Source organism: Arachis ipaensis, chromosome B9 (genome assembly GCF_059453495.1).
Source record: "Arachis ipaensis isolate K30076 ecotype BB chromosome B9, ASM5945349v1, whole genome shotgun sequence".
In the NCBI taxonomy this organism is placed as follows: domain Eukaryota; kingdom Viridiplantae; phylum Streptophyta; class Magnoliopsida; order Fabales; family Fabaceae; genus Arachis; species Arachis ipaensis.
The window spans coordinates 66,682,180-66,704,107 of record NC_142444.1 but is presented as its reverse complement, the minus strand read 5'-3'; the positions used below and the strand labels follow the sequence as shown (position 1 = coordinate 66,704,107).

General features: G+C 37.9%; 2 non-coding genes across 2 annotated transcripts; one reads left to right on the top strand and one right to left on the bottom strand.

The window, feature by feature from the left end:
• The first annotated feature begins 15,694 nt into the window (after nt 1-15,694).
• LOC148544932 (small nucleolar RNA R71) lies at nt 15,695-15,801 on the top strand. Its single transcript, XR_015901679.1, has one exon. It is a non-coding gene; the product is annotated as a small nucleolar RNA R71 (small nucleolar RNA).
• A 5,757-nt stretch (nt 15,802-21,558) lies between these two features.
• On the bottom strand, nt 21,559-21,665 carry LOC148544931 (small nucleolar RNA R71). Its single transcript, XR_015900628.1, has one exon. It is a non-coding gene; the product is annotated as a small nucleolar RNA R71 (small nucleolar RNA).
• Between the last annotated feature and the right edge of the window lie 263 nt (nt 21,666-21,928).

Here is a 21,928-nt window from a genome sequence, read left to right as displayed (position 1 = left end):
CAGGTTTCTTTTGGTTCTGGGCTAGAGGGTTCTTGAGTGGGATTCAGGTACTCAGAGGGTGTGCTTTGGCTGGCATTCAACGCTAGCTCTGTGAGCTTATTGGGCGTTGAACGCCCTTGCTGTCCACCCTGACTGGCGTTAAACTCCAGTTCCTCTAGCATTATGGGCGTTGAATGCCCAGCAGGGATGTCCTTAATAGCGTTCAATGCCAGCTTCCCTGGGTGAGTGAGCGTTGAATGCCCAGTGAGGGGTTCCTCACTGGCGTTCAGCTCCAGAATGGCTGCCTGGTTGGGCGTTGAACGCCTAGTGAGGGGTTCCTCACTGGCATTCAATGCCAGAAAGTCTTCTTGTTTGGGTATTGAACGCCCAACCAGTGCTCCCTGGCTGGCGTTCAACGCCATCTTTTCTGCCAGGATGGGCGTTAAATGCCCAGTGAGAACTTCCTTACTAGCGTTTAACGCCAGGTTTGCTGCCATTGTGGGCGTCGAACGCCCAGTGAAGGCTTCTTCACTGGCGTTCAACACCTTCCCATTCTCTTCCAATTCGACCTCATCCCCCATGGTTATGGCCTTGCACTCTTCTCTAGGATTAACTTCAATATTACTGGGAACAGTGTCTAGAGGGATCTCAGGGATCCTTTTGCTCAGTCGACCAACTTATACCTCTAAATTTCTAATGGAAGACCTTGTTTCATTAATGAAACTATAAGTGGTATTAGTGAGGCTGGAGACTAGAGTGGCTAAGCTAGAGAGGCTCTACTTAGAGGTCTCCATATTCCCTTGAGAAGAAGGGAATGATGTTCTGTTATTGAACCTATTCTGGTTCCTACCACATTGGTTGTTATTGAAACCTTGTTGAGGTTTTTGTTGATCCTTCCATGAAAAGTTAGAATGATTCCTCTATGAAGGGTTGTAAATGTTTCCATAGGGCTCTCCCATGTAATTCACCTCCTCCATGGTGGGTTGATCAGGATCATAAGCTTCTTCTTCAAGAGAAGCTTCCTGATTACTGCCAGGTGCAGTTTGCATCCCAGTGAGATGTTGAGAGATCATGTTGACCTGTTGGGCCAAGATCTTATTCTGAGCCAAGATGGCATTCAGAGTCTCAACTTCATGAACTCCTTTCTTTTGAGGGATTCCATGGTTTACAGGATTCCTCTCAAAAGTGTACATGAATTGGTTGTTTGCAACCATCTCAATGAGTTCTCTGGCTTCTGCAGGCATTTTCCTCAAGTGGCGGGATACATCTACAAAGCTATCCAAGGAAATCTTGGATATCTCAGACAAGCCATCATAGAACAAACCTATGAGGGACCATTCTAAGAGCATATCAGGAGGACATCTCCTACTCAGTTGCTTGTATCTTTTCCAGGATTCATAGAAGGATTCGCCTTCTCTTTGTCTGAAGGTTTGAACTTCCACTCTAATCTTGCTCATCTTTTGAGGAGGAAAGAACTTAGCCAGAAAAGCATTAACTAGCTTTTTTCAAGAGTCAAGACTCTCTCTAGGCTGGGCATCCAACCAAAACTTAGCTCTGTCTCTTAAAGCAAAGGGAAAAAGGATCAGCTTGTAGACTTCAGAATTAACTCCATTAGTCTTTACAGTATCACAGATCTGTAAGAACTCTGCTAAGAACTGATGTGGATCTTCCAGTGGAAGTCCATGGAATTTGCAGTTCTGCTGCAGAAGAGAGACTAACTAAGGCTTAAGCTCAAAATTGATAGCTCCAATGGCAGGTACAGTAATGCTTCTGCCATAAAAGTCAGAGGGAGGCATGGTGAAGTCACCATGGACCTTTCTGAGCCCCTTTTGTGGTTCGGCCATATCCTATATTTCTTGTTCAAAACTTTCTGAAAGGTCTCTTCTGGAGTGTTGTGCTTTAGCTAGTTGTAAATGCCTCTTTAGAGACTTCTCAGGGTCAGGATCAGGAGTCAAGAGTGGTTATTTATCTCTGTTCCTGGTCATAAACAAGAAGAAAATAAAAAGTAGAAGAGAGACTATGCCAATAGTCAAGAAGCTCCTCCTTAAAGTCAAAAGTAGAGAAAGAAGAAGAAGAAAATAAATAAATAAATAAAATAAGTAGAGAAAAATACCTTAGAAATAGTAGATAAGAGTAAATAAAAGAACATAGAAGAAGTAAAGAAATCACAAGAAATCTTTTTGTACCACTTGGATCAAAGAGCTTCTAGTGAGATGTAAAGAAGAAAGGAAAAAAGATAAAGAAGTTGAGGTAGAGCTAGAGAAGGAAGTAGAGTTTGAATAAATGGAGAGGGAAGAGAAGAAGTATAAATAGAAAAAGTAAATAACAATTAAAATATTTTTTTGTTTTTATTTATTTAATTATTTTTTAAAATTAAGTTATTAATTTAAAAAGAATTTAAAATTTAATTGTTAAATTTTCAAAAATAGAAGAGAGAGAAGAGGAGAGAGATTTTCAAAATTTAAGAGAGAAGAGAGTTAGTTAGGTAGTTTTGAAAGAGAAGAGAGAGAGAAGAAGATATTATTTTCGAAAATTAAGAATAGAAGGAGTTAGTTAGGAGGTTTAGAAAAATAAGAGAGAAAAAAAGAAGTGGTTTTCGAAAATTAAAAAGAGGGTTAGTTAGGTGGTTTTGAAAAAGATGAGGGAGAAGATAAGATATTAATTAAGAAGAGATAAAAACAACAAATGAAAATAAAAAATAAGATAATAAAAGATTTAAATTTAAAATAAGATAAGAAGTAAGATAAGAAAAGATTTGAAATTAAAATTTGAAATTAGAAAAAGATAAGATTTTGAAATTTGATTTTGAAAAAGATATGATTTTAAAATTTGAAGTTTGAAAAAGATAAGATAAAATTTTCAAATTTTGAAAAAGATATGATAAGATTTTGAAAAAGATAAGATTTTTGAAAAAGATGAGATTTTTAAATTTTGAAAAGATTTGATTTTTGAAAACTTGACAACTAAGATAAGATAAGATAAAATTTTAAAATCAAAATCTGAAATTTATTTTAAAATTTTTGAAAAATTAGTTAAAATAAAAATGGAAAAGATATATATTTTTTTTAATTTTATGATGAAAGAGCAAAACACATAAAAGACACAAGCACGAACAAAGAACGAAAAAGCTAAATTATTTACAATAACCAATAATAAGGCACACGTTTGCAAGTCCCCGGCAACGGCACCATTTTTGACGAACGGACTTTTTCTAGTAAAGAATTCACAAATAAGTTCTCGTTGCAAGTATAGTTTCTAAACTAACAATAATCCTTTCGTACAAATACTTGTTTGTCACTAAAGCAAACCCAATAAAAATAATAAACCGAAGTATTTAAACCTCGGGTCGTCTCTCAAGGAATTACAGGGAAGTATGATTTATTATTGGTTATGAAAAAGTATATTTTTGGGTTTTTTGAAAGGTTGAACAAGGAATGTAAATGATAAGAAAATAAACTAATAATTAAGTGAACTCTTGGCAAGGTATGAGAATTGGCTCCCAGTTAGTTAACCCTTACTAAATAAAGGAAAGTCAAGTGGACTAATCAATCTGATTCCTCAAGTCCTAGTCAACTCCTAAGGAAAGACTAGCTCTAGAGAGATCCAAATCAACCAGCAACTTTCAATTAACAATCAACAAAGGAGTTTGATAACTCAAGCATCTCCAATTACTCAATTTAAGCTAAGAATGTAAAAAGCCAAATTAAAATCATAAATCTGAAATACCTCAAATTGCATTAAATATAAAATCAAATCTAACATTGGAGGGTTCATAAACCAAATTGGATAAGAAGATAATCAACAAGAAAAATAGAATAAACTAGTAAGCTAGAACAAATAAAAGTAGAAGAGAAACTGAATTAAAGGAACATTGAATCCGGAATTGAGAAGAAATAAACCTAAAACTAAGAGAAATCCTAAAACCTAGAGAGAGGAGAGAGCCTCTCTCTGTAGAAACTACATCTAAAACCTAAATTGTTGTTAATGAATGAATGAATGAATGAATGATTCCCCCAATCTGTAGCCTCTATTCTGTGTTCCCGAGCTTGGAATTGGGCCGAAAAGGGGCCCAGAAATCGCCCCCAGCGCTTTCTGCAACTTTTTGAACGTGGCGCATGTCACGCATACGCGTAGGTCACGCATGCACGTCATTTGGCAAATTTCCTTGGAACACGTACGCGTTAGTCATGCGTACGCGTCGTCCATGCGTGTGTGTTGCTACCAGCTTCTTAAAACTTCATTTTTCACGTTCCTTCCACTTTTGCATGTTTCCTTTCCATCCTCTAAGCCATTCCTGCCGTATAAAGCCAGAAAACACTCAACACACAGATCACGGCATCGAATTATAATTTAAAGGCCTAGGAAACATGTTTTCAACTATATCACATAATAAGGAAGGATTTGTAAAATCATGCAAATCATATGAATAAGTGATCAAAGACTTGATAAAAACCACTCAAATGAGCACAAGATAAACCATAAAATAGTGGTTTTATCAGACATTTAAGCTCAAATTCAATCAAAATCAACCCAATGATTGAAACATCAACCCTTGCAATACAAAGATAACTAAAGAAAGCAATAAATTCAATCTAAATAACATGAGAAGAAAGTTGAAACAACTTCAAAATTTTAACATAAAAAGGAAATAAAAACCTGAAAATCAAAGGGTGAAGAAAGCAAGATGGGAAAAGGAAACAATGCCACTGGTTATAGCCACTGCGAGTTCACGGTGGTTGGCTTCGCCGAAAATACATTGGAGTTCCACAAGGGTGAAGGAACTCTCCGGTGGAAGAGAAAGAAAAGAAAAAGAGAAGAAGGAAAAGGAAGAAGAAAGAGAGAAGAGAGAGAAAAAGATGTGGCGACGGCACGCCGGAAAGAGGGCTAGGCAGAGATGGTGCAGCAGCACTGGGAAGAGAAAAGAGAAAGAGCTGTAGGAAGAACAGGGAAGTTTGCCCTGTTTAATGCCCAGTCGAGGCCTGTGCGTGCGCACACAGGTCCGTGCGCACGCACAGAAAGCGAAAAATAGAAGGATGCAAATGCACAGAGCGTGCGAACGCTCCAAACAGAAGGGTAGCATCGAGCTGTGCGGGCGCACAATTCTGTGCGCTCGCACAGATGGCTGAAAACTCTTTTTTTTTGCTTGGGGAATGGGTCATGTTTGTGTGCGGACACAAGTCCGTGCGCACGCACAGAAGCAAAAGATAAAGAGGTGGGGTTCACGCGCACAAGTTGTGTCAATGCTCCCACCGGAGTGGATGTAAGTTCGCGTGGGGACGCATAAGTCTGTGCACTTGCACAGAGGGTGAGAAAAAGTGCATGTGCGCGTATGCACGAGCAGGTGCGCACACATAGGACGCTAAAAATAGGGGAGCACCCAGGCACAAACTGTGCTAGCGCTACTAACAGAGGGCATGAATGAGAGTGTTCGCACGCATAACATGTGATACTCAACGGATTTGTGCGCACGCACAGGTGTGTGTGCACGCACAGGTGTGTGTGCACGCACAGATGGCCTATTTTGCAAAAGTTTTTCTTTCATTTCTAAGGTGCTAGGTCTTCGCTCAATCAACATTTCAACCCCAAACATACAAATATTCAAACATTCATGATCCACAAGCAATTTAACCAATCTAACTAAGAAATCTAAACCAATCCTATATAAACCAATTCCATCAAAAAGCAATTAAAATAAAGAACTATGAACAAAAAGAGAAGGGTTAGAACAATGTTACCACGGTGGGGTGTCTCCTACCTAGCACTTTGGTTTAAAGTCCTAAGTTGGATTTGCATGAGTTCACTGATCAATTTGGGACCTCTCCAAGGAGGAAAATCTCCAACTCCTTGGCATGACTTCTTTCTTCATGCTCCGTACTAGGCTCAATCACTTGATCTTCAATTAGGTCACAACCAAAGATAGACTAAACTTCAAGACTAGGCTTCTTAGATCCATCCAAAGTGAACTTTGTAACAACCCCAGTTTTCGAGTACGCGAGATCTTTTCTGAAAGTACGAAGAACTCCGGAGGATCAGTAAGGGGAGAAGCTCTGATATAACATCAAGTATCTCAATCCTCATTGTCATTATGTCATCTTTAAGCTAGAACCTTATCTAAGGCAAGCTCGATAACGCGGTCACGAAGAACCTAGTTTTTGAACCGTATCGGTTAGGAGTTTTGATTCGATTTTTCGTAAATAGTCTCAGTTTAACAAACCGGACTCGATTTATGAGAGAAGAGAGATAATAGGATGATATTATCATTATATTAGTATTATAAGCTTCTTGAATGATATTATATGGTTACCTGGTCAGTTTTAGTTAAAAACAAAAAATCGGTTTAACCGGGTTCACAGTTTACTGGTGCAGCTTAGCACCAGCACTCTCTGATGACTTTAGCAATGCTAAAGCCTCATCATACATGATCTATTCTCATATTAAATATGTTACTAGTTTCATTTATGCTAGTAGCTCAAAAAATAATTTTTAGAGATATTTTTATAAGTGTTCTGATACACCTAGTTTTAGTAGTTATACACCTGAGATATTTTAATATTATTTTAATCCACCTCCAAGCTAACCAATCACAACTCACCCTACACCCCCAAGACACTCCAAGGCTGTCTCATTTCTTCATTTTGGACGAAAATAACAAGAGAGAAAAGAGAGAAACTTTCATGAACACTTAATCTTCAAAGCTTGATTTCTTCTGAACTAAAACTCAAATCAAAACTCCGATTTCACCAAAATGATCCTATCTTCTTTCTCTACATAACCATGTAACTTATCAAGGCTGGAAATAAGGTTAGATGGCTGTCCTTTTCCTATTTGAATTCGGTTTTCAAGGAAACATGCCTAAACAAGTGTTTTCTTGATGTTCTTCCTTAGATCTCTTGCTTAGCTTGACTTGTGGGCCAAAGATCTTTGATTTCCTACACGTTTAAGGAGGAAAAAGTGCTTTAAGAACACTTCAAAGAGTAACCGGATTTGGAGCAGCAAATCAAGGTAGGGTTTGACGAATTTAATCTTGATTGATTGTGTTTGAGTTGTGTGATTATGATATGGTTTGGCTGTGCTTGAAATTGATTGTTTGTATGAGTAATTCTTGTTGAAATTTTGGTGAAAATTTGATAAAATTTGATGAAATTCAAGCTATGAATGTGTGTTCTTGTGGCTGCTGGAAAACGAAACCCTAGAGCTTAAATTGAGGTTCAATTTGTGTTAAAATCATATAGAAAAGATAGGGTTTTAGTGGCTGGGAATTTATTTTGAATTTTGGTAAAAATCGGTTGCTGAAAAGACTGAAAAACGGGTAAAAACAGAGAAAGAATCTGAAGATTATACGAAGAACATGAAGAACACTTTGAGTGTGGTGAAGAACATTGAAGAACACCTTTTAGATCTTAGAAAGGGCAAGGAAGTAAATATTTTAGTGTTTGAGGGGTTATTTTGTAATTTCTGAAAGTTAGGGTGGTTAAAGTAGAAATATTAAAAGTTATGGGTGGTAAAAAGTGAATTTATAAAGTAAAAGGTTAAAGGAAGGTAATTTTCGAAAATATATTAATAAAATAATAAATAATAATAAAATATTAAATAATAATATTTAATTAAAAATAATATTTTAATAAAAATAATAAAATAATGCAGAAAAGACAGTTTTCTGTAAAAGCTTTTGAAAGACAACTTTAAGTGCAGAATCTCATAATTATCTTCATAAAACACTTAGGGAGTGGTAAGAACATATTAGTGAGGCAAAGATAAAAGAAAGATAAGAAGTTGAAGAAAAGATAAAAATCGAAGTAACAGTCTGTAAAGTATTAATAACAGAAAAATAAACAGAGACTAGTGAACGAACTAGGGCAACATAGTTAGTCCTTGAGTTGCGACTAGGGTTAGGTATTATATGAAAAGTTAAACTGTCTCAGTATAGACTTAATGAACCTATACTTGGGACAGGCTAACTATTCATACCGAAATTTACATAAGCTTTAAATACATACATTAAGCAGAGTAATCAGAGAAAAGTAAATAGATACAGAGAAGAGAGTAATCAGAGCAGAGTAAAGAAACAAAGAGAAAACAGTAGTATGATAAAAAGTAGAGGACCTGTTGAAGGGTTATTTGTTGCTTGAAGCAACCCAAGAGATGCTTGTTTGTTCATTTGTTGCATTAAGGCAACTCCAGAGTTATTTGTTTGTTCATCTGCTGCATTGAGGTAGTCAGATAAATAGTGGTGCGACCACTGAGAATGCTTTCCTGCGGTATAGATCCATATTTCATTTCTGTAAGGAAGAGGGGTTATTTCCTGCTACAGAAGTACCGTGACCACCTGTTCTATTTCTGTAGTGGCAGATGGGTTATTTCCTGTATACAGAAGGTGTGTCAGCATATATCCCTGCAATGGCAGATGTGTTATTTCCTGTGTGCAGTGGACCCTGTGGTGGCAGAGGGGTTATTTCCTGTACACAGGGGTATAGCCAACTGGAAAGCCATACTCGTTTCAGCTGCTTTGGGTTACGTCGGAGCGGGTAGAAACCGACATATGAGCTTACTATCTGCACTAGGGCTAGACATGCATCATTCTTGTCTGCGCATCATTCTCTGTTGCATTCCTTTCTCTGTGTGATCTATTTCTTTGTGTTTGTCTGCTTGTATGCTATTTCTATGTTTTATTTTCTTGTATTTTTTTTTGTATTCTGCTTTCTATTGTCTCTACTTTCTCTTTCTGTCTTTATCTTTTGTTTACTGCTTCGCTATATTCTATTATTCGTCTACTAATCGACCCCAAATACACAAACGTAACTAATAACCCCGACCCTACTAAGAATTCCCCAGTTTTTACCCCCTTCTCTCCCTTCCTCCCCTTTAGATGGAAACGGGCGTGATATTCTATGAAGTCGACGACCTACACATTTACGAGGATCCAGTGTACTATGGTTACTACATTCTGAGTGCGGAGCTTCGTATGAGACGTTACGCATTACAAAACCGTCGCTTCCAACATCCTTTGTATAGTCCGCTTTTTGACCCCGATGCTCTTTACGACTTTTTCTTATCCTAGTTACATCCTGACGCACCTGGACATCCTTTTCCCGATGATCACAGACACTCTATACCAGCTCAACCCTTGAATGAGGTGGCACCTGAGCCAATCATTCCTGATGAGCCCGAGATAGCTGGAGAGTACATACATATGATTCTACCAGAATGGGACATTCCCCCTGAGCCAATCTTAGACTTTCCACAGCCTGATGAGCCGGCACTACCAGAAGGTGGGGTAGCTCCTATATACGCGAACGGACCTGTACTCGTGAATGGTTTTGTACATAGTGACAGCAGAGTTTCTGGTGGATCTGAGGGAATAGCTATAGCTGTGGACGATGAGGAAGAGGATGATAGTGAGATAGAGATAGAGCAGGATGAGGAAATGGATGAGCCTCACGATGATTCTCTGAACTGCCATGTGTAGATATAGTTTAACAACAGTAGGGGCATTCTTTTGATGACACTCTAGTCTGACATTATTTATTAGTTAGTCTCTCACTTGTGTTAGTACACCCGAGAGCTAGAAGCTATATAGTGGTTAGGCTAGCCTGGGCGCCAGTTTAGCGGCTTTTTGTATAGGCCAGGCCCTAGGAGTGTCGTGTATATATTAGCTACGTAGGTTGACGAGGATGTAAACTGACTTGATCTTGTGTAAACGCTACAGGTTTTGTTATAGTGTACATGATGTATATTATCTGCTATATTTCTATATTTCTCTATGCTTGCTTTTATTGCTCTCAATGTATGCTTGTTTATTTTACATTATCATCCGCAGCGAATAAAAAAAAGTTACTCGTAAAATTGGCAACGTTCTAACAAGGCACAGACTCATATATTAAATAATAGATAATAGTTAGGAAGGACAAGTTAGTAACACTTAGCTTCTTGTATGACCATGGCATACTGGGAGTTGGGTCGTTACAAACTTCACTATCTTCCCATCGGCTTCAAATGAGTAAGCTCCTGAAAACGCATCCAACTTGAAATGAGACGTCCTCAAAAATGGTCTCCGTAGGAGAATAGAGGATGTAAAATTTGGTCAAACCATAATTAATTAAATAATAAATTAAATAGGAACGAATATGGTTAGAAAATTTAGCTATCGGAATTTGATAATTTAAATATGATATTTGGACTCAGTGGATTTTTCTGAGTTGAAAAACATAGATTTCTGCGTAAAAACGCGCACTGAAATTTTGACCGGCAGTACCGGCTAAGATCTGTCTGGTACTGTAGCTGAGAAAAGTGATTATAAACAAATAAGGTTAAGAAATTAGGATTTATAAATAGGGAAGGTAGAAATATTTAAAATGCGATTTAAAGCGCTAATCTTAAAGGTTTTGGCCCAAAGTTAGGCCAATGAACTAAACCAAGTGAATTAGGCCCAAGTGGATCCAAGCCTAGCATATATAAATCTTAACTTAAAGCCATTCAGCCACCATAACCCTCATTTAGTGTGTTTGTTGCTAAAATGGAAAGAGAGAGATGAGAAGAGAGAAAACCTAACTCTCTTTGATCTTCAAATCACTATAACTTTCTCTCTGGAACTTCGATTGATGAGCCGTTTGCAATCACGCGTCACTCTTCTCCTCCTCTTCGAGTCTATCAAAGTTTTGTGGTGATTATTTAACTCTCCTCTGCCCAGTTTTGATTTTTCCTCTTATATTTTGAATTTAGTTTGGGTTTTGAGGGAATCTTGTTATTTTAGTTGTTTAAGGGTGCTCTAGTATGAGCCATTGGTGATATTAATCACAAAATTTTGTGGGTTAAGGTAAGGAAGCATCTAACCCTTGTGATTTATCAATTTCATGAATCCTAGGTTGATTATTAGTGTGAAATTGGTTATGTTAGAGTATTGGTTGATTTTGGTGCATAATTGGGAGGTTGGTGTTGCTTGTGGACCTTTAGTAAGGCTTAGAGCTAAAGGTTGGTGGAGACTTCCAAGAAGGAGCTCAATTATTTTGGCTACAAGAGGTACGATTTAAGTTTCATTTAAGTACCGTATAGTGTGATGCGAATTCCTAGGCTAGATGCCCCTAGGACTAGGTTTGGATTATGTAAATGGTAGGTATGAATATGCATAGTTGACGTGTTATGTAAATTAAGGATTGAGTTGAGAATTGTGTGAACTTACATGTTTGGTGTGTTGTGAAATTTGATAAAATTGGATAATGATCAATGGTTTGTGAAATATGTATTAGGTTGTGAATTTCGGCCGGAGGCCATGGATTTTGGGTCGGAGGCCGAAAAAGGTGAGGACGGTAAGTATATTGTTGATGATTGGTGATTGAATGAATGATAGTGATATATAAGTGTTTGAGTATAAGGTTTTGTTGATTATTTAACTTGAAAGCTTTGATGTTGCTTGAATTGAATTATTGAGCTAAGATTGATGAAAATAGAGAATTGATGTATGGTGGATTGAATAACGAACTTGGAATGTGGTTCAGGTTGAATTGGTAAAATTTTGGTTGGTTTAGAAGAGGTTTGAAAGGAGTATGTTTTGAAAATTGAGGTTTGTCAAAGTTTGGTAAAAATGAGTTTTAGGCCAACTTTGATGGGTCATAACATGAGCCTCAAAGCTTAAAATTGAATGAAAATTGTTTTAAATTAAAGATGGCTTTGAGAGCTTTAAATTGATATAAAGTTTGTAGAAAATGAATTTTTGTAGAGTAAGTTATGACCATTTAAAGTTTGGTGTCAAAATATGAATTTTGTGATGTTGCGGAATTTTATGATTTCTTGTTTGTGTGCGCACGCACACATGGGAATATAGCTACTATTGGGAGTGCTAGCACACCCTGTGCGCACACACAACCAACGAAGTTTTGCAAGCGGTGCACACCCACAGACCTGTGTGCGTGCACACTCTGGGAAGTGTGTGCTGTTGGGAGCGTTCGCACATTCTGTGTGTACACTCAACAATGAAAATTTTACTTTCTATGCATGCGCACAACCTTGTGCACACGCACACTTTCTGAAAATTCTTTGGGGCGTGCGTACGCACAACCCTGTGCGCACGCACACTACCCTGTTTTTCAAAGAACAGTTTGTTTTTAACTGTTTTACCTTTTCGACAGGCTTGCAACCTTCCGTAACGCTTACTTAAGACCTTTTTACCAGTTTTAGGGTATTGAATTAAGGGCGAGTGTAGTAAAAGAATAAAAAGGATAATTGTGATTTTGAGTTTAGAGGGCGATGACTTAAGCTTCGTAAATTCTGTGGATGAAATCGGAAGAGGATTAATGATGACATTAATAATGAGAATGATGATGATTATGAGATTGATAAAGAGAATGATGATGACTACGAGATTGTTAATGAGAATGATAACGATTAAGAGATTGATATCAAATATGAACCTGATTGTGATATACCTACATGGGTAGATGCAGTGGCACTGATCCATTTGATCCGAGACGTAGCGAGATATACCTGCTTGGATAGATGCAGTGGCATTGATCCACTTGCTCCGGGATGAGGTGAGAGATACCTGCCTGGGTAGATACAGTGGAGTGATTCCACTTGCTCCGGGTTTGGTTTGAGACTCCTGGGGTAGATGCAGTAGTTAGCCCCCACTTGCTCCCAGTCGAGGTTGAATTAAGATTTGTGAAATTATTTGAGTTTTAAATTTCCTTGGGTAGATGCAGTGGGTCAGCTCTACTTGCTCCAGGTTGAGATCCGAGATTCTGTTGACCTTGCATCGTAAGATGTGACCGGACACTTAGACCTTTTCGGATGAGCTCTCCCCCATGATGTTTTATTTTGATTGATTATGATTTTGAGCTTGGGGATGCGTGCTCGCAGGGACTATCCAGTGGTTAGCTACAAGGACATGTCGGGTTGGCTTTGTAACCGACAGATGATATCATCAGCCATAGGGCAGTCATTCATCATTTGCATATGTTTGACTTGTTTGGGTTTGTCTATATATTTTGGATTGCCAAATTGTACATATATGCTGTGCTACCTGATTAAATGCTACTTGCCTTACTTGTACCTTAATTGTGTATTACTTGTCTATATTGCTTGTGTTTGTACAACTGAGAGGTCCCTCATGCTGGTGTCGGTTGACGCTGAGGGCTGTTCTTGTTGAGATGGAGTAATGATATGATTAATTCAAAATGATAATTATTGAATGAGGTAATTTGAGCTCCCTGGGTAGACGCAGTAAATTGATTTCACTTGTTCCAGGTGAGGATATGAAGTATTGATATAGAATTACTGAGACAAAATAATTCGTGATGGTTTTGTTTATGATTCTGATTCTGATTTGTGGGAGAGTTAGAAAGTTAGGAAGCATGGGGAGGATGAGTTAGATTTAGCATTTCCTTATGACAGTTGCCTATTTATGGATTAGTGAGAACATAGGATGATTATTTGGTAAAAGAAAGTTTAGGATGCTTAACGAGTTTTTATTACAATACATTGTATTTATTTGGCACTTTTACCGTACTGGGAACCCATGGGTCGGGGGTTCTCATTCCGTATATATCTCTTGTTTTTCAGATGCAGGTCCAAGTGCTCAGAAGTGAGCTGTGGTTCATCTGAGAGATGGCGAAGATCTTTATATTCTCTACTTTATATTTTGCTTAGAATGTCTCCACCTTTATTTTGAACTGCTTATATTATGTATTAAACTCTTTTGAACTTGCCTATAGAGGCTCTTATGTTTCTTTAAGGAGAGATTATGAGATACTGTTGTCAACTACTTGCATACTGTACCCTAGCCGGCCTAAACTTCGCGGGTCGCGACTAATGGCTATTTACTTATGCTATATATCTATATACTGTCCTTCTTTTACCCTCCTACATGCCGTTATCTATATATCGTTTTCGACTTCACGCTTTATCTTTTGGTTTTTGTTACGTGAGCGATACGACTTCGCAATTTTATTTTTACTCCTTTTCAGGCTTCTCGTTAATACTCCTTTCAATTTTACTTATAAACTATGTGTTAAAAATCCACCTTGAGAGTCGTACCACCTTATTATCATTGACTTATGACTCGAGCATAAGGATTTGAATATTAGGGTGTTATAGAGGATGGCTTGTCCGAATCAATTGGAGGGGTCTCCAAGATATGAAAATCAACTGGGAAGAGTAACTCTTGGATATTCACCAAAACATTTTCTGCAATCCCTACAACCGACACAATGCTTTTGTCTACCAATACAAATCTTGCTCCAGACCTCTTCAATGGTGACAAACTCAACTTCTCATAGATAGGGAGGGGCATAATGCTTACACAAGCACCCAAATCACACATGCAATCCATGAACTCCACACCACCAATCACACAAGTCATTAAACATGGACCGGGATCATTACACTTTTTCAGAATGAGAGAAGAGATAGAGTCATTAACCGGACTTTTGTTTAGCTCACCAATCTTGTCCTTGTGGGTGCAAACATCCTTGAGAAAATTGGTATATTTTGGCACTTGTTGAATTGCTTGAAAAAGAGGAATAGTAACTTTCACATTCTTAAAAATCTCCACCATGTTGGGGTCAGGGTCTTCATGCTTCTTTGCCTTTTTAGCCAATGTTGGGAATGGAATTGGTGTAGGCTCTTTAAGAGGGTTCTTCCTTTTGGGCTCCTTAACCTTCATTAGTTCATCCTCATCTCTTGCAATATTTTCCTCCTCATCTCTCACCACTTCCACTTCTTCTTCTATTTCTTCATTGTGGGGCTCCTTGCTCAATTATGTAGGCTTAAGACCAACTTCATCTAACTTGGTACCACTCATAAAGGTGATATCATTAATGCTTCCCTTTGGGTTTGGTGGGCATTTTGGGTGTTTGAAGGAGAAAGAGTCAAACGGGATAAAGCTTCGGCAATGGTTGCCATGTATATTTCTTGCTTCTTATGAATCTCCCTTTGCTCTTGCATAAAACTTTGAAGTGCATCATTCATGTAAGGTTAGTTTGTAGGGGGAAGTTAATTGTTTTGGGTGAGGTTGGATCTAGTGTGTGGTGGTTGGTATCTTCCTTGATGTTGAGAATGTGGTTGTTGATTGGGTTGGGTAGGAGGTGGGCTTTGTGGTTGATATGGTGGGTAGTGTGGTTGTGGTGGTTAAGGGTAAGATTGTTGACCTTGAGGAGGTTGGTGATAGTAAACTTGTTGGTTGGAATAGTGTTGAGCTTGAGACGGTTGGTTCCACCTTTGATGGGAATTGTCTCTCCATCCTTGATTTTGGTTCCATCCATAATGATTAGATCCTTTATTGTAATTGGACCTTTGTGGGTAAGAATTTGCTACCGCCAATGTGTTGTCCTCTTGGATTTGAGGGCACTCATCGGTGTAGTGACCATTGCAAGCACAAATACCACATGATCTAGGAGGTCCTTCAATTCTAGGAGGTTGAGGTAGAGGAGATAGCAACATTTGTGGAATTTGTTGGCCATGAGTGAGTTGTCTTAACATGATTGTCATCTCTCCAAGTGTCCTAGTCAAGATGGCATTACTGGAAAGTAAGACTTCACTTATAGCTCTTGGTTGGGGATTCCTTGTCCTTAAATGTTGAGTTGAGTCCGCCAGATCTGCAATGACTTCCTAAGCTTCTTCAGCGGTCTTGTTCTTGGTGAAAGATCCTCCACTTGAGGCATCAAGAAGTAGCTTGTCTTGAGGGATCATACCTTGGCAAAAGTAACATATGAGCACCAATTCATCAATGCAGTGGTGAGAACAAGCTTCCAGCAACTTTTTGAACCTTTCCCAATATTCATAAAGAGTCTCTCCATCTCTTTGCATAATGGAAGAGATTTCCTTCCTTAGTGGATCCGTATTTTGAGGTGGATAAAACATCTCAAGAAACTCCTTGCGCAACAAATCCCAATTAGAAATAACTTCCTCAGGTTGGGTGTAAAACCATTCTTTCACTTTCCCTCTAAGGAGAAAGGGAAAGTGAAAACCATAACCGCTATCTCATCCGACCCATGTCTTCTTGCAGTAGAGCACACCACTTGGAAATCCTTCAAGTGCTTGAGAGGATCTTCTCCCGGTAACCCATTATACTTTGGAAGCAAGTTGATCATACCTGTCTCGAGTTCAAAGTAAGCGTCTAGATTTGGATATCGAACTTGTACCGGTTGCAAAGTGATATCTGGGGCTCCAGCCTCCTTTAAAGTAATTCTCCTCGGTGGCTCCGCCATAGTGTTATCACCTAATTCACTCAAAGAAATTTCAGCACTTCCAACAGAAGAATACAAGGTTCCCTCGTTAAGTGAAGAATGAAGATCACGGTTAGAAGGTGATGGTGAATCGGCTTGCCCTTCAAGAGAGCCTGATTCGCTATGCACGAATGCTAACCGGCACCGAGCTTGCCTAATATGTGTTAAAGTCCTTTCTATTTCAGGGTCAAAAGGGGCCAAGCTCGGGTCTGGAAGTGACCGTGTCATTCAACTGAGGAATCAATGAAAATATGCAATTACCAAAAGCAAAACAAGAATAAGGAAATAAACAAAGCAATCTAATAGTCAATAACTACTAAAACTACTAACATAGAGGCACCATCTATCAATTAGTGTCAAGTAGCAAACAAAAATCAAATATTCACAAAAGTCAAGTATTCACACTATTCACATATTTACAACAACCAAAACTATAGCACTCATTGCACTTAGACATTCCCAGCAACGGTGCCAAAAACTTGGTGCGTGCGCTGTCCGTCGGTTAGGAAATTTTCGCACAAAGGTTGTGATTACGTCGATAGTATAGTCCTAACCGACGAACAACACCCGACCAAAGTTTGGAATCAAAAGATGTCACAATTCAAAACCAATATAAACCGGGAGTTTTACTTCCCAGGTTGTCTCCCAAGGACCTAGTGATCAATTTGTGTGCAATTTTGGTTGTGAAGGCAACAAGATTTTCGATGAAGATATGAACAATTAAAGAAATAAAAGAACATTCAAAATTGCAAGTAATGAACTAATAAAGGAATTAAAGAACTAGCTATGTAATATAGAAAAGTAAACTATAAAAGTGATTAATGTATGTATGTGTATGTATGATTCAAAACATAAATGGAGTCTTGGCTTGGGATGAGCTAGGGACCTTTCCTTGTTGAAACCACAACTATGACAATTGTTATGGATTAATCTCAATTAGTTAACCCTTACATCAGAGAGTAAGTCAAGGAGCATAGTTGTCCTTAATCCACAAATCCTAACTCACTTGCTAATTGCCTTAGCAACAAGTTAGCTTTAGAGGAATTATCACTAAATGTTGGACATTCCAACTCTAGGAACCCAATTGCTCATTTTTCCCAAGCCAAGAGGTGGAAATTTAGCCCATAATTAAACTTGACATTTCCACAAACACTTGTTGGGCAAAAATGCAAAACATGAGAGAATTAAGAAAATCCTTGAAACTAAGAGCAGCAAATGATCAAAATCAACAATACCAACTCAGTCAAGCATATAACAATCATCAATCATCAAAATCATCAACAAGAAAACAAAATTGGAAAAAGTATATATATATAAAACTATGACTTTAATTACAAGAAAGAGTAGCAAAATTGTAACTAAAAGGAGTAGTAATTAAGAGATACTAACAATGGAGGCTAGCACAAAGCAAGATCAAAAAATGGAAATGGCACTTGGAATGTAAAACCCTAATATAAACCCTAATGGAGATGAGAGAAAACTTAGAGAAAAATAAACTTAAGTCTCTTAATACTATGTTTCCACAAGGTTTGCCCCTTCCAATATAAGCTTCCAGCATCAGAAATGGGCCTCTAAGCCACTCAGAAATGGGCCTCTTACAGACGTGTGCGCACGCACACTTGGGCAAAATCTTAGGCTGTGCGTATGCACAAGGAATTGTGTGCATGCACACTTCGCGATGCTTTGGATGCTTGTGCGATCGCCAGACGCTGTGCGCTCGCACACTTGGCTCTGATTTGCTGCCTGTGAGTGCGCACAAGAGGCTGTGCGCACGCACACATCAATTTGCACTTCTCCTTTGTTTCTTCATGCTTCCTCCTCCTTGCATGCTCTTCTTCCATTCTCACCATGCCATTCCTACCTTAAAAATCTCAAATCACTCACAAACAACATCAAGGTATCAAATGGAAGGCAAATGGGATAAAATAGGTTAAATTTGGCACAAAGGAGCATGTTTTCATAATGAAGCACAATTTAGGAGGAAAGCTCAAAAGCATGCTATTTAATGGAATAAGTGTAGGTTTATATGATGAAATCCACTCAATTCTAACAAAAAATTATCGTAAAATATGGATTCATCACTCCTCTAACCTTCATCAACCGCCAATTCCTTGGTCACTTAATTCCACTCAGAAGGTGAAGTTCAATTCTAGTTTATATGCCACCAAAATCCTAATTACCCAAATATAAGAGGATTATATGTCAGGTATCCCGTTAAGTCCAGATAATTAGTAGTTTAGGAGAATTTATTTTCAAGCTGTTGTTCAAGTAAAGAGCTTTTCCAAGTTATACCAGAACTCAATTAGAACAAGGGTTATACTTCCGTTCCACCCAAATTCATAAGATAAAGAACGAAAACAATTCTTGAAACATAAATCAGTAAATAAATTAAAATAGAAAAATAATAGTATCAATCCATACAATAGACAGAGCTCCTAACCTTAACAGTGGAGGTTTAGTTGTTCATGGTTCAGAGAGAAAAACTAGGATTCAGAAAAACTGTAAATTGCAGAATGAGGTCCAAGAGAAGAGAAGAGCTCGAAGGGCTGATTCTTTTCCCTTTTATATCTAATCATAATTAATGTAAATTATATTTTCTAAAACTAAATAATATCTTTTCCTATTTTTAAATAAAATACGGTTTAATCAAAATTAAAAGTAAACAATCCGTGTGAGCCTTGAGGACGAATGGGGACCACTTGTCTCATTAATGTCCACGCCTAACTTGGTAAAGGGCTGCACCTAACTTGAATTATGCAGTGAGGAATGGCGTGGAAGGCTTAAGTGCTGCGCCTAACTTGAGGAGAGGATGCGCCTTACTTGAAGAGTGCAAAACCAATGTTGCGTGTTGTTGTTGTGCCTTGCGCCTAACTAGAAATTTCTCAAGTTAGGTGCAGCCTTGGTAGTGTGTTTTCGATGCCTCTCTCTCTTCCTGGCACCTAACTTGAGAGTTCTCAAGTTAGGCGCCACCTTGGCCGCTTGGTTTATGGAGTTAGTTGATCTTGGCGCCTAACTTGAGAAACCTCAAGTTACGCGCCACTTTTGCTGACTTGGTGGAGAAGAAGTATAGACCATTATACATCGTTGGAAAGCGCTGGAAGTTAGCTTTCCAACTCCACTAAAATCACGTCCATTGGACTTCTGTAGCTCGAGTTATTCAGGTTTGAGTGTAGAGAGGTCAGGGTTGACAGCATCATTCGCCTTCTTCTCTTTTTCTACTGAAACTCCATCAAATCCAGCCGAATGCTATCTAAAATAAATAGAATTACACACGACTCAAAGTAGCATCCATAGTGGCTAAAATATAATTAATTCTTAGTTAAACTCAACAAATTGAATGCAAATTTACTAGGTGCAAGGCACAACAACAACACGCAACATTGGTTTTGCACTCTTCAAGTAAGGCGCAGCCTCTCCTCAAGTTAGACGCAGCGCTCAAGCCTTCCACACCATTCCTCACTGTACCATTCAAGTTAGGTGCAGCCCTTTACCAAGTTAGGCGTGGACATTAATGAGACAAGTGGTCCCCATTCGTCCTCAGTCTCACAAGGATTGTTTACTTTTAATTCTGATTAAACCGTATTTTATTTAAAAATAGGAAAAGATATTATTTAGATTTAGAAAATATCATTTACATTAATTAGGATTAGATATAGAAAGGAAAAAGAATCAGCCCTTCGAGCTCTTCTCTTCTCTTGGACCTCATTCCGTAATTTACAATTTTTCTGAATCTTAGTTTTTCTCTCTGAACCATGAGCAATTAAACCTCCACTGTTAAGGTTAGGAGCTCGGTCTATTGTATGGATTGATACTATTATTTTTCTATTTTAATTTATGTACTGATTTATATTTCAAAAATTATTTTCATTCTTTATCTTATGAATTTGGGTGGAACAGAAGTATGACCTTTGTTCTAATTGAGTTCTTGTATAACTTGGAAAAGCTATTTACTTGAACAAGCTTGAAAATAAATTCTCCTAAACTACTAATTATCTGGACTTAACGGGATATGTGACATATAATCCTCTTATATTTGGGTAATTAGAGTTTTTATGGCATATAAACTAGAATTGAACTTCACCCTCTGATTGGAATTAAGTTGCCAAGGAATTTGCAGTTGATGAAGGTTAGAGGAGACTAAAAAGATCTAACAAATTAGGGTTTAGTCACATATAGTTTGCCATGAATTGAATCTTGCATGATTAAAATAGTTAGTAAGAAAAGTCAATCTGGAAGATAGATATCTCTGAAGCCTTAACTGTTTCTCCATATATACTTCCCAACTTGTTTACTGCCTGCTTTTCCGATTCTCTGAATTACTATTTAATGCATTTGAACTCTCGACACTCTTCTCTGTTTGTCTAACTAAGTAAATCACTTAACCATTGTTGCTTAATCCATCAATCCTCGAGGGATAGACCCTCTCTCACCTGAGGTATTACTTGGTACGACTCTCTCTCACCAAGTTTTTGGCGCTATTGCCAGGGATTGGCTATGATTGACAACTATTAGTTATTTGATTGCTCAGATTAGGCATTTTAGCTTTAAATTTATTTAATTTTGAACCTTAATTTTTGAATTTTTCTAGCTTTATTTTTCCTTAATTTCTGAAATTAAGTTTGGTGTTACCTAGTTAATTTTATTTTAACTTTTCTGTTTAATTTTCCATACAAATTTTGAAAATTTTAGCATTAATAGTAATTGTTTTTATTTTATTTTATTATTTTACACAGGTTACCTCACTTGGAATTCTCTACACTCTAACATAGAGAGTCCCATCTTTTCTTGTCTTCTGTCTATTTTTGAGTAGGAACAGGGACAAAGAACTTCTTATAGACTTTGATCCTGAACCTGAAAGGACTTTGAGGCGACGTTTGCAACAAGCTAGACTGTACAAAGCTAGTGAAACTCTTGAAAGGAAAACAACAAAGTCCACTATGGATCACGATCGTGATGTGAATGCCAATATGGCAAATCTGAATGAGAATGAGAAGCCTAGAAGAGTGCTTGACTCTTACACTGCTCCCAATGCAGATCTTTATGGTAAAAGTATTGTGGTGCCTCCTATAGCTGCAAACAACTTTGAGCTGAGCCACAGCTGGTTACTCTTGTGCAACAAAATTGTCAGTATCACAGACTCCCTCAGGAAAATCCAAATCAGTTTATTTCTAATTTCCTGCAGATTTGTGATACTATAAAGACCAATGGAGTGAATCCTGAAATTTACAAACTCATGCTCTTCCTATTTACTGTGAAGGATAGAGCAAAGTTGTCGTTAGATTCTCAACCCAAGGAGAGTCTGGATACTTGGGACAAGGTTGTCACTGAATTTTTTACTAAATTTTTCCCACCATAAAAGCTGACTAAGCTAAGGGTGGAGGTTCAGACCTTCAGACAGAAGGATAGTGAGACCTTTTATGAAGCCTGGGAGAGATTCAAGCTACTGACTAGGCAATGCCCTCCAAACATGTTCACTCAGCTGGATATCTTTTATGAGGGCTTGTGTGAAATGTCTAAGATGTGTTTAGATAATTTTTCAGGTGGTTTTTTGCATATGAAGAAGTCACCAGAGGAGACTATTGAACTTATTGAGTTGGTTGCCAACAACCAATATTTATATTCATCTAACAGGAATCCTGTGAACTCTGTGACCCCTCAGAAAAAAAGGTGCTTTGAAAGTAGAAGCTGTTGATGCTCTTCTTACTCAAAACAAAATTTTGTCTCAGCAAATGAAT